A 12,903-nucleotide genomic window follows, 5' to 3' on the forward strand; every position below is an offset into this window, starting at 1 on the left:
CACCCGCATTCCTTCACCCACCGTGGTGTCTGGTGTCAGGGCACTTGGAAGATGACTCCCATTGTTCAATAGACAGGGGCAGGAAGATTCCTATAGGACCGCAAAAACAGTCAACTGGCCATACATACATACATACATACGTACAAACTTTTTGTCCCCAGAGGCCTCAGACCTCCTCTCTCTGGACCCGCTGAACCCCAGTAACTGGCCCCCATTCAACTGCCACATAGTAGGGGTCATCCAGACGTTCTTGGGATGGTAGGTATGACTTCCAAAGGGGTTGAAGCCTTCCTTCCCCCGCTGCAAGCCTGATGCCCTCAGCATGGCCAGGACACTGCTACAAACAAACAAACAAACAAACAAATAAACAAACAAACAAACACACACACACCATCACCACCACCACCACCAACAACAACAACGACAACAAAAGACAAACACATGCGTATGTGACTTGGGGACATACTTTCCGCAGCCTCCAGGGACGAAGGCACTGGCTTCACTGGGTAAATCCTATGAGGCTTCACTAAAGCGCTTGTCAACTTACTTCTCAGAAGGATCGATCTCTGCCCCCATCACCCGCCATCATCAGGCAAGGTCGTCAGAATCCATGGGAGGTATAGACTAGAAGAAGAAGTAGAGGAAGGAGGAGGAGGAGGTGGAGGAGGAGAATCAGTGACATGAGGTGTGTACGACTTCTTGTCTCCAAGAGGATTGAGTTTTAAATTTTTTTCTTTTCAGATACAAGGGAAAATAAACTTTTGTTTTTTCCCCTTCCTTTCCTTTTAGAGGCGGACACCCACATGGTAACTATCATACCTCTGTCAGCAGAATGGCACCCTTTCTCTTTTTCTCCCTCCCTGACCCTTCTGGGATTCAGAAATCCTCCGTGAGGGTTTTTCTATTCTTGGCAGCAGAGTTATTAGCATCATTGACTTGGAGGCAAAAACTTAGGTTTCCATTAAACTGGGATAGACATGCATGGATAAGAGATACTAGTGCTACTCGTTTTCCTTAGGGTTCCCCTGTGTCTGTGGGGCGTGTGTGTGTGTGTGTGTGTGTGTGTGTGTGTGTGTGTGTGTGTGTGTCTGTGTCTGTGTCTGTGTCTGTCTGCCTGCCTGCCTGCCTGCCTGCCTGCCTGCCTGTTTATTGTAGGAACTCTCTGTCAATGGAAGTATAGTTGACTTACAATGTTGTGTTCATTTATGACGTACGGCATAGTGATTCACTTATTCACACACACACACACACACACACACACACACACACACACACACACGTATACTTTTTCAGGATATGTTATTACAAGCTATTGAACATAGTTCCCTGTGCTAGAGAGTAGGACCTACTTGTGTACCTAGTTTGTATAGGGTGGTTTATATCTGCTAATCCCAAACTCCTGATTTATCCCTCTGCCCTCCCCCGTTCCTCCACCCTACCCTGTCCCCTGTGTTAACCATCGGTTTCTTTTCCATGTCTGCGAGTCCAGTCTGTTTCTGGTTTGTAAATAGGTTCCTTGGAGTCTTTTTAAAATGGAGTTATTTATGTATGGATGGGTGTCTTGACTTACTTTCAGATCCCACCTAGAAGTGATGGCATAGGATATCTGTCTTTCTCTGGGTGACTGACATCACTAAAGCTACGGAACGCTTCACGTATGTGTGTGTGTCGTCCACGTTCAGGGGCCGTGCTGATCTTCTCTGGATGGTTCCCGTGTTAGTCGATGTGCTGTGGCAGCAAGCGCTTGCCTTAGGGTTTTTGTCTCAACCTGAAAGCCGGCCCGGAGACTGAAAGTCTTCTAGTTGCCTCCACTATCTGCCTAGGACCATCTCCACGAACGTTTCCCATTTTCTCTCACTCTTTTGTCTTGGCATCATTGAGTACTAAAATGCTCCGTCTCCTGAAGCCCTGCAGACTGAAGCTGGGCAACGGGAGGTAAACGTCAGAGAAATGGCCACAACAGCTCCTGTGGAAACCATCCTAGGGCCTGTTTTTGGAGGAGCCGCTCAGAGAGTTGAGCCGAACACCCCAGGACATCATCAGAGGCATTTCATACTGCTCGAGCCGTTTCGATGACCCCGATGTGTGGAAATCTCCTACCAGACTGACCCCCTACTCCCGGCCCTGAATCTGGTTTCTCATCTGCTCCAATGATTAACCTTTGTGCTGTACTTTGGTTTTCCACACAAGTGCCTCTTAGGCGATACCTGACTGCTTGCTCCCTAGGCCTAGCTTCAGAAGCCCATCGACACCACCGCCTCCTGAGACGAGATACTACAACTGTTTCCTTGAACAGACCTGTTCTCAGAACTAAGAAACTGGGTCCATGAAACGCAGGCCCTCTAGGAAACTATTCCCTCCCTCCTGCCCCCACACCACACGCACGCATGCACGCTCAGACGCACGCACGCACCCACGCACGCACGGACGCACACGCACAGTCAACAGCCCAGCTTTTAATGTGTAAAACTTCCAGGGAAGTTACAGAATAGGGAAATGTTGGGGTCCAGAGTAGGCTGCCCCAAAATGTGCCCGATGGACTATGCTGAATGAAAGGGACTTCACAACTGGCCAAGGGGGAGGGTATAGGTCAGTGGTAGAGTGTGTGCTTGGCAAGCAAGCACAAGGTCCTGGGTTTAATCCCCAGTACCTCCGGTCAAAAATAAATACATAAAATCGAATTCCTCTCCCCGCCCCCCCCAAAAGTATACACTGCTGTATGTCAACTCTGTCTCAATAAAACTGGAAGAAAAAAAGGAAAAAAAAATGATTTAACAAAAGAAAGAAAGAAACAAACAAAGAACTGCCCGAGGCAAGAGGAACACTCTGGCCCTCCTTTCTGCCTCCCTGGAAGCAGGGGAAAAAGAATTTTGTTTTTTTAAAGTCTCCCATCCCAGAGGAATCTATCAAGTCAGAGGTCTGCTTCCATGCCCTTCCATGATTCTCAAACGGTGTAGTGGGGTTTACCCAGATTAGGAAAAGGAGGGGACTCCTTTGGCCTGAGACCAGGCGAGATTCTCCCCCTCCCTCCCGCCTCCCTCCGTGCAGTTGGGACGGGGTGGCCTAAGGGTGGGGAAATTGAAACCAAAGAACAAAAGCCGTTCAACAGAGAGGAGCCGGAGGCCAAGTCAAAGGCTCTGACCTGAGCACAGAGCTTTCTGCATTTGAATGAAGCGATTGAACGAGGCCCTGTCGAATGGATCCTCCTGACGTCCCCGCCCCCGCTTCCAGGAGACAGTCAGTCGATTTGGGACCGATCGGTGGAGAAGGCCTGGGAGGCGGCGGCGGCGGCGGCGGCGGCGGCGGCGGCGGCGGCAGAAGCGGCGGCGGGGGCGGCGGCGGAAGCAGCGGCGGGGGCGAGGGGGGTGGTGCGCGGGCGGGGGCGGGACCAACGGTCGCTCCAACTCTGCCTGCCTGCCTGCCTGCCTGCGGGGCTGAGGCCTGAGGGCCACGCTGGTTCCTGCCACTCAGGGAAACTTCTGCGGGTGTTGCCGAAAGATCGCCCTCCCCCACCCCGTCCCTGACGAGCCAAATAACCCAGAGACAGGGTCTTAGAGTTTAGAAGAAAAGAGGCAGCTTGATTGCTTTGCTGGGCAAAGGGGACTCACAGCAGGCTAGTGCCCTCCAAACTGTGAACCCGTCTTGGGGTTGGGGTTTCATGCTTCTGTGGACGAACAGGTTGGAGCATGAAAGGGAATCACAACAGGCGGGAGCACAAAAGGTGCTCATGATCAACAAGGGTCTCTGATGAAACTTCCTCCTAAATCTGGATGAGTGTCTGGTAACATGGGACCTCCTGGTGGTCTACTAGGTCATCAGCCCGTGACCTTCTTTATCTGGTCAGACTCACCCGGCGGCACCAGCGCCACGGAGGAACTCGGGGTGGGAGGGGGCTGGTCGTTCTCCTGAGCTTATCCTCCCGTGACTCCCTTCCTGGGGAAAGACTCAGACGCCAAACATGATTGTCAAGTTGAACGATCAGAGGAAGGTCAAATCAAACAGTTAGAATCGACAACTTTAGCTGTTTTTAACAGTGGGCCTGGAGCTGGGAGCGGTGTCTGGTCAGTCGAGTTTGCTGATCGTTCTAAAAGCAAGCAGTAAGCATAAAGCCAAAAATTGGCTTAGCCTAAGTGCGGCCACTTCATGATTCCTCCTTCACTGGGGGCTGAGGCGTGGGGGAGGGCGGGGGTGGGGGACAGGACTGAGGTGGCGGCGAACTTCTCCGTGAATGCTCGGAGCCGAACTGCTCTCTGGGCCTAGGTCTGAAAAAGGCCTGAGTCTCAGCTATGACAGATTCTCTTTCTGGGCACATGGACTGACTCGCCCCGCATCCTCCCATCCTGTCAGACCCTTTGGACACACACCTCCACCTGAAGAGTTCTTTGGCCTCGTCCAGAAAAAACAAACACACGCACGAACAAAACCAAACGAGCACACAGAAACCCTGCTGATCTCCTTGGACCCCATTCACTTCGGAGAGTCCCTCTCGTAGAAATCCCCTCTGCTCGATGATTTCACCACAGCCGCCTCCCTTTCTCCGGCACAGTGACCCCCCACCCCCACCCCTGCGTGGGCCCTGTCCCTCTACCTATCAAAAACCAAACCCCAGGAGAAAAGAAAATCAGAATGCTGTTTTGAGCCACTGGATCTGTGAAAGGAACCAAACAGAAAGCTGAAATAACCAAACCAGCCGAACACCAAAAGCGAACAGACAGATACCCCAGAAAGAAGGGCACGCCGACCCTTGCCCCTTTCCTTCCTGGAATCAGGACATAACATAGATCTACACCCCACCCCCCACCCCACCCTCCCCAGATGTCTTCTTTATGCCGGAACGAGAGTGACGTTCTTATTGTCAACGGTGCTGTTATGGAAATGACAGGCCAGCCAAGAAACAAGCACCACTCGGAGGGTTGGAGTACTCAGATTTATTACGCCGGCGGGCTCAGAGGGGCTTCTGCTCCTAAGCCTTGAGCACCTCCAAGACGTGCACATGAGGTTTTATAGGGTTAAGTACCAGCTTGGGGTATTCGGCCAATAGGCACGCAATAGCTTTAGCAACATCATTATCACGAAAGTAGAGGCAGTGAGGCAGCAAACCAACATTTCAAGGCCAGATATGTCTCTTTGAAAATCCAGCTGGCTAGCAAAATATGAACAGGGAATCAGCAAAACGGCACTTATTAATTTAGATTTACGAGTTAGCCCAGCAGAACTCAGATCAGTAATCCGACACTTGTTACACTTAGATTTGCGACTTAGCTTGTTAGCCCAGCTGGGCTTTTCCTTCACAGTGTAAAGCGGAGAAGGAGAGAATTCTGTACAAACAGACCTCGATGAAAAGAATCCTCACCCTCTTTTAGGCCCCCACCTCAACACACGTGCGCGCACACGCGCGCACACACACACACACACACACACACCCATGCATGCACGCACGCGCGCGTATAGTTACTCCTGTTCTCTCTCTTTCTCTCTCCCTCTTCCTTTCTTACTGATTTTTTAAAAATGTTTACTGATAACACAGAAAAAAATTGCTTAAATCTTGTCCAGGAATGATATTCATTTTTGAAAACATGATATATATTGTAAAGGATTTGGGCTCCCTTAGAAAAATCCCAGTCCAGGCACGATTGTATAGCACCTCCTTTCACTTTCAAGTGTCTCATTTCAGACAATAAAGTAGCCAGTCATCTTCCTTATGCATGACCTTTGTAACTGGCACAAGTCAAACGGCACAAAATTCAGACCCAATCTCCTGATCCATATGATTCTCATATTCTTTTTTTTTTTTTTTTTTTTTTAGCGAGTCCAGAAGCTATGGGTCTGTGCCAACCACCCGTGGCTGTTCACTATCCAGCATTTCTTCCATTATCTTTATGTTATCCTGTTTCTTGGAAGTATTAGTGCAGCTACTTTTCCCGATGGTCTGTCTCTGTCTCTGTCTCTCACTCTTTTCTCCTTCTTTTTTTTGGGGGGGGGAGGAGGGGGATGGGTTTGATTAGGTTATTTATTTATTTTAATGGTGGTTCTGGGGATTGAACCCAGGGCATCATGCATGCTAAGCAGGCACTCTAACAATGATCTATATCCTTCTCTACACCGCCCCCCCGACCCTCCAGCACCCCCCCCCCGTCCCCGGCCAGGGCCTGTCTTTGCTCAACCCAATAGAAAAGCATTTATGTTTTGCCAGTTTCCTGGGTCCTTCTTTGTTTCATAAAACTGAGAAGAAATACACGTGGAAGTTCTCTCCTATGAATTGAACAGACTGAAGATCCTTTAAATAACCAAATGAGGTGGAAGTGCAGAGAGTACCATACGGGAACACACCGAGGCACATCGTCATCAAATTGACCAAAATTAAGGATAAGGAGAAAATATTAAAATGAACGAGAGAAAAGCAACAAATAACATACAAGGGAACTCCCGTAAGGTTATCAGCTGATTTTTCAGCAGAAACTCTACAGGCCAGAAGTGGGTGGCACAACATACTTAAAGTGATGAAAGGGGAAAACTGACAGGTAAGAATACTCTATTCAGCAAGGCTCTCGTTCAGATTTGAGGGAGAAATCAAAAGCTTCACAGATAAACAAAAGCTACAAGATTTCAGCACCATCAAGCCGGCTTTACAAGGAATGATAAAGGATGGTCTCAAGTCATCAAATCCTAAGGAAAGAGACCAAAAAGATGACAGAGAAAGGGAGGGGGGGAGAGAGGGAGAGAGAGAGGGGGGGAGAGAGGGGGGGAGAGAGAGAGAGAGAGAGAGAGAGAGAGAAAGAGAGAGAGAGAGAGAGGGAGGGAGGGAGGGAGGGAGGGAGGGAGGGAGAGGAGACCTTCGAAAGATTGCTTTGCCTGTTTAGGGTCTTCCGTTGTTCCTTAAAAATTTTGAAATTGTTTGTTCTAGTTCTGTGAGGAATGTCGTGAGTATTTTGACAGGGGTTGCATGGAACCTGCGGATTGCTTTGGATAGTGTGGCCATGTTGATAGTATTGATTCTTCCAATGCAAGAGCACAAGGCATCTTTCCATTTCTTTGTGTCATTTCAGATTCTGGAGTATAGATAACCTCCTCGATTAAGTTTATTTCTAGGCATTTTACTGTTTTTGACTCAATGGAAGTGTTTATCCCAGTTATAAAATTCTGGTTTTTAAAGTGGAGGGGGGAAAAAAAAAAAGGAAAGGAAGGGCCACAAATGGCAAAATATCCTTCTTTCTCATGGGTGAATTGTATTCCATTACGTGTGTGTATGTGTGTGTGTGTGTGTGTGTGTGTGTGTGTGTGTGTGTCCCCTCTTCTTTATCTATTCAAATATTGATGTGCACTTAGGATGCTTCCGTATCTTGGCAATCATAAATGATGTTGCTGTTAATAGCAGGGTGTGTGTATCTTTTTGAATTCATTCTTCTTTTGTGGTTGGCTTTATTCCTTTGATAAGTATGTAAGTTTAAAAAGCTAAAGCTCTAAACCTTCCTGGAAACAATGAACAGTACATATATGTAAATTAAAAATATATGTGCAGTAAAAACATTTTAAAAAAATAAATAAATAAAAAAGAACGAAAGACAAGGAAATTAGCTATCAAGCCGTGAAAGACATGGAAGAAACTTAAAAGACATCTTACTAAATCAAAGAAACCGGTCTGAAAATTGTTACCAACTGTACAATTCCAACCAAATGACATCCTGGAAAAGGCAAAGCTCTAGAAACAATCAAAAGATCATGGTATCCAGGGGTTTGGGGAGAGGGAGGGAAGGACGAATGAACAGATGCAGCGTGAGGGATTTTTAAGGCGATGAAATTATTCTGTAGGATACCATAGTGGTGGCTACATGTCATTGTACATTTGTCAAAACCCATAGAACGTACAACCTCAAGAGTGAACCGTCCTGTAAACTATGGACTTTGATGGATAATAACGTGTCCATGTCGGATCATCAGTTTTACCAAATAGGCCACACCGATGAGAGATGTTGAGGGGAGTGGAGGATATATGTGTGGGTGGGGAGGGCTATGTGAGAACTCTCTGTATTTTCTGCTCAATTCTGCTGTGAGCCTGAAACTGCTCTAGGAAATAAAGTCTATTAATCAAAAACAAAAACAAAAACAGAAACAAAAACAAAAACAGAAACAAAAACAAAACACCCAAATGAGGTGAACCAGGATTCAGTCATCCAAAATGGAGCTGGACGGCCAGTGGGAGGAACTTTGTTGCAGACATAGTCCTGTTTCAGGGAGGGGGACGTTGTCCCCTCCCTCTACACATCTTGAGTTCTCTGGGCTTGACTGATCCAAAAATGGACCCCAGACGGATCGTTGAGCAGGAGCAACAGGGAACCTACTGTCTTTCATTCAAGAACTCATGTGTCCCCGAAGCAGGCAGCTTTTCTCCGTTTTAGGACAAGAAATCAGCCCTTTGTGCGAAATGGGCCGGGCTGAGAGCCTTTGGTTTTGGGTGACCCGTCCGTGAAGAATCGAGACGGAGTTTGGGTTTTGGGGAGGGGGGGAAGCCCCTGAAAGAAGTCACGAGGTTGGTTGGTTTCTCTAGGCTTCCGGGGCCTGAAGGCTCTCAGTGGGTGATCAGGGTGTTTTCCTAAGTCCAGATGCAGGGAGGGCACCCTCCACGGAAGTGATCGATTTCCCGCTTTCAGGGAGACAGAAAGAAGAGTCTGAGGGTCCCTCTTGCGTCTGCTGGCCCCTCGGCTTCTTCGGTCACTCTCATTTCTAACCCATCCGTGTGCCACGGAGGCACATACATGTTTGGGGTGGCCTCCCCTGGGTCCCGACACCGGCATCAATGGGGGGAGGGGGGGCATGAGTGGTCAGAACTGTATCAAGCTCAAGGGCACCACCAACCGGTTTCAAAAACAAATCTGCCAGCAGCTGCTAGCCGCAGCCTGGTCGTTTCAAAGTTCCCGCCTTGCTCTTGTGGTGTGTTTTCTTTCGTTTCCCCTTCTCCACTTGCCCCGTGGGGTAGTCTGATGACACACACTTCCAGTGCTTCTTTCTTGCATCTGTGTCTCCTGGGCTGCAGTCCTAAGAGCCCCCCCATCGCCCCCGCCCCCCCAATCAACTCGTTTCTTTACCCTCCACCAGGTCTCCTGGCTTGGAAATCTCGGCTCACAGCATGTGTCTCGTGTCCTCTCTGAATTCACGGGCCCAGCCATCCACCCTAAGGAGACGGAGGGAGGGAAGGAAGGTTTTGACCTGGCGACCTTCCTTGCCGGCATCCTCCGGATTTGGGACCCTTCAGTGCGCCACCTGCCACCCGCCATACCACTCTCACCCTGAGGCCTAGCCCTCGGGGCTCCGTCCACGCGGAAACCTGAACGCGGACGGACCTGGACGGTGGGCGGGGTGGGGGTGGGGGTGTGGAGGGGCTTGCTTCATCACTGCCGGAACCGTGGAGGCGACCGGGACAGACGCGTCCTTCAAGAGGTGAAGGGACACGTAGCCCGGGCTAGGTCCGTGCCACAGCATGTGATTTGGCTCTAAAAAGGAAACCAGGGACCCGTGGAGCCGAGAGACCTGTGGGAGACAGGCGGGGCCGTTTCTGCGTGCCCCTGACTCCCTGAAAGAAGCCAATCTGAAAAGGTGGCATCCTGTAGGGTACCGGCTCTGGATGACATTCATTCTCAAAAGGGCAAAAGCCCCAGAGAGGGTGAAAAGATGAGTGGGGTCGGGGGTGGTGGTGGTGAAGGTTGTCTGTGTGGGTGTGTGTGTGTGCGGGTGTGTGTGTGTTGTGGCGGGGGGTTGTTGATGAATAGGTGGAGCCCAGGGGACTTTTAAGCCGCGAAACTCTCCGGTAGGTAGGTCCACGATGGGATGAAAACCAACGTGTTGGATATGGCAATACCTAAGATGGGGTGAACTGAAAGAACCCTTCTGGGTGTCCCGCCCCTCAGCCGAAGTTTAAAGTCCTTCCTAAAGCCAGAAGGTAAAGACACACGAGAGCAATCTGAGGGGCCATCGCTGAGGAGTAACAGCGAGGCCAGTGAATCCAGTGAAAGACTGACTGACGTGGGGGCCTGGGTCCCTCGGCTCGACCCCCTTCCCCGGGAAACCGAAGCCTTCGACGCAGGGATGCGCTTTGACACGCTTCTGTCTCATCGGAGAAGGCTTCTTCTGCCTGGCATTGCGTGACGGGGCCGAGAAACCCGTCCTCTCCTCCTCTGCGTGAGGTAGCGGTCGCTCCCGCCTTTGCGCAGCGGTGAAGAAAGCTACCAGAAACACGGTTCTGCGTTTCTCTCGATACCGTGGGCGAGCGTCACGGCTTTTCCTTGCGTTCCACCATGCAGTCAGATAGCATTCTCAAAACTAAGCGTGCCATGCAAATTTTCCTTTTCCTTTTTTAAAGTGACTGTCAAGAACTTAGGCAGCATCGAGTGAAAACGTTGGGCACCTTCATCTCTTGGTTTGTATGGAGCCAGCTAGGTCATCAGACCCACGTCACCATGATTTCTGAATTCTAAGATCCTTTCCAATCCATGATATTGTACATTCCTGGGTCATGGGATGTCACTATGGCTGATCAGGTCAAAGGGAATGTGTCCCTCCAGAGCGCTTATTAACACGTCAGTTTATTTAAACGACAACAAAGGAAATTCCCTTCGGGCGATATTCATTCCACACGCTAAAGGAAAGCGATAGGTTGTGTGCCTGAGCCCACACAGTGTGACGCAGGAACGGGGTGGGGGTTGAGGGAGGAGGAACTCTGGCTAGTGTCCGGGACCTAACGGGAGATAGAGTGGAGGATTTTTGCCCTTCTTCAGGGACAGGGTGAATCGGCCCGAGGTTGACTTGTGCGCTCAGAAAGAGGGCCTTTACCGGATGCCCCGAGCAAGCAGACTTTTCTTTTCTTCTTCTTCTTTTCTTTTTTCAGTTTTATTGACATAGGTTTGACATACAGCCCTCTATCAGTTTCGGGTGTACAGCACAATGATTTGACTTCCATAGACTGTGAAGTGATTATTAGGTAACTTTAGTGACCAGGAAACAACGATATGTTAAAAGGGGGTTTAATCAACAGAACTGCTATTTCTGATGATCATCTATTCCTAAGAGAAAGGACAGATGAACACTCCAAAATGCAGGAAGTGCATAGTCACAGAATGATGAACAATCTTTACCCGTGCCGACGTTTTGATGCCAGGATACGTGGAAAGCTGAAGTTTTAGAACATAGAAATATTTGGCTCTCCATTTGACCTGGAAATCTCCTTGTTGGAAAGAAGCTAATTTCTCCTCCTCATCCTCGTCCTCCTCGTCCTCGTCCTCGTCGTCGTCCTCCTCCTGCCTTTTTAACTAAAAAAATAAAAAAATAAAATAAAAAAAAATTTTTAACAAGAAGTTTTTATCTTTTTGGAGGGGGGACGGGTCATTAGGTGTCTTTATCTACGTTTCAATTAATTATTTAGATTTATTATACGTTTTCAGTGGTGGTACTGGGGACTGAGCCCAAGGCCTTGTGCATGCTGAGCACGCACTCTACCGCAGAGCTCTACGCTTTCCCAGAAAGGAGCAAATTTCTAAACATAGAACTGGATGAGTAGGTCAGCTTTTTGATCTCATAGAAGCAGCGGCCCAGTTCTCTGGGGGGAACCCTCCTTATCTTGTCCATCTCGACAACGTCAGAAACGTCTGTCTGCATAGCCCACAGTGGCCAGAGACTGAGGCCAGGGGGCTGAATCAGGTAGAACCTGAAACCGAATGGAAGAAACAAACAAACAAAAAAGGGTGGGGAGGGGCACGCGGAGGCCTTTTTAAACGTACACACTGCTGCGTGGTCTCCCTCGTCGAAACTCTAATTCGCAGCCTTCTTAAGGAGAAATATACACCTGAAACGTCTTTTTTCCACACAGAGTTTAAAAGCTTTCACCCTCTGAGCCGAAAAACCTTACCCGTCCCATCGGTTCTTTCTGAGTGAGTGGGTTCTCTAGTGTCCTACGCGTCTGCTGGGAAACAAGCTGCTGGAGAACCAGCAACTAGAAACCAAGCTGCACCAGCATTTCCATGAGCGTAAAATCTTACATTCACACTTACTTGCTTAAAAATGCACACGCCTGCTTTGTTTTCATGTTTTACACAGTCGATGACCTATAACATGTATGATGCTCAAGAAATTGTGTGAGGGGCAATCCTGAGATTGACCGTGAGGGCGCAACAGATGGCAGATATTTCCTTAGGGTAAAACAATGGACGGTCATGGGAAGCCAGATCATCCATTAACAGAACTTGGTTCTGGCAGGAAAGCATGTGGTTTAACCCCGGGGAAATATTTGCTATCTCGAGATGTCCCAGAGGCAATCACAGGATACACTTAGAAATTTTGCATCCCCCGAGGAGGGTGATTGTTCCTGGAAGGGATAGGCCTGAAATGAATCAGTTAGCCAGCAAGCAGAACTTCGTGCTTCTGGCATGAAATATCTAAAGCCCCACCTCTTTGATCGCATTTCTTTTTTTTTTCCCTGAGCCGTATACTCCCAATAAACAGGATGTCGACCAGGCTTTTGGCACTCTAGATCCACGAGACCTTGAGTCCCCTGGTCCCATTTTCGCTCTTTACTTGGTCTCTTTGTTTCTTAATTCTTGCGTCGCCCGTCCTCAGACACGGTCCCGAGCTGCGCTGGACGCAGCACCCGTCCTACCCGACTCGTGAGTGACCTATAGTTTTTAAATGAAAGCTACAAAATCTCTGGTCATGTCGATCTGCTGGTCTCGTCTGTATGAGACAGGGCAGTACCTGAGTTTCAGAGACACACACAGACACACACACAGACACACACACACAGACACAGACACAGACACACACACACACACACACACACACACACACACACACACACACACACACTCTAAAGGGAACAAAGAACAAAGAAAGATAGAGAAAGAAAAAGAAAAAGGCTCA

The 12,903-nt window shown here is 49.0% G+C and overlaps 1 long non-coding RNA gene and 1 other non-coding gene across 2 annotated transcripts; both read right to left on the bottom strand.

Annotated features, from left to right (window-relative positions):
• Positions 1 to 133: 133 nt before the first annotated feature.
• LOC141576871 (uncharacterized) lies at positions 134 to 1,069 on the bottom strand. The gene is made up of 2 exons (XR_012505297.1): positions 548 to 1,069; positions 134 to 337 (listed from the first exon to the last, which is right to left on the bottom strand). It is a non-coding gene; the product is annotated as an uncharacterized LOC141576871 (long non-coding RNA).
• Positions 1,070 to 1,635: 566 nt separating this feature from the next.
• LOC141576884 (U6 spliceosomal RNA) lies at positions 1,636 to 1,744 on the bottom strand. The gene has a single exon (XR_012505310.1). It is a non-coding gene; the product is annotated as a U6 spliceosomal RNA (small nuclear RNA).
• Between the last annotated feature and the right edge of the window lie 11,159 nt (positions 1,745 to 12,903).

The sequence above is a fragment of the Camelus bactrianus genome, unplaced genomic scaffold, assembly GCF_048773025.1.
Source record: "Camelus bactrianus isolate YW-2024 breed Bactrian camel unplaced genomic scaffold, ASM4877302v1 HiC_scaffold_42, whole genome shotgun sequence".
Lineage (NCBI taxonomy): Eukaryota > Metazoa > Chordata > Mammalia > Artiodactyla > Camelidae > Camelus > Camelus bactrianus.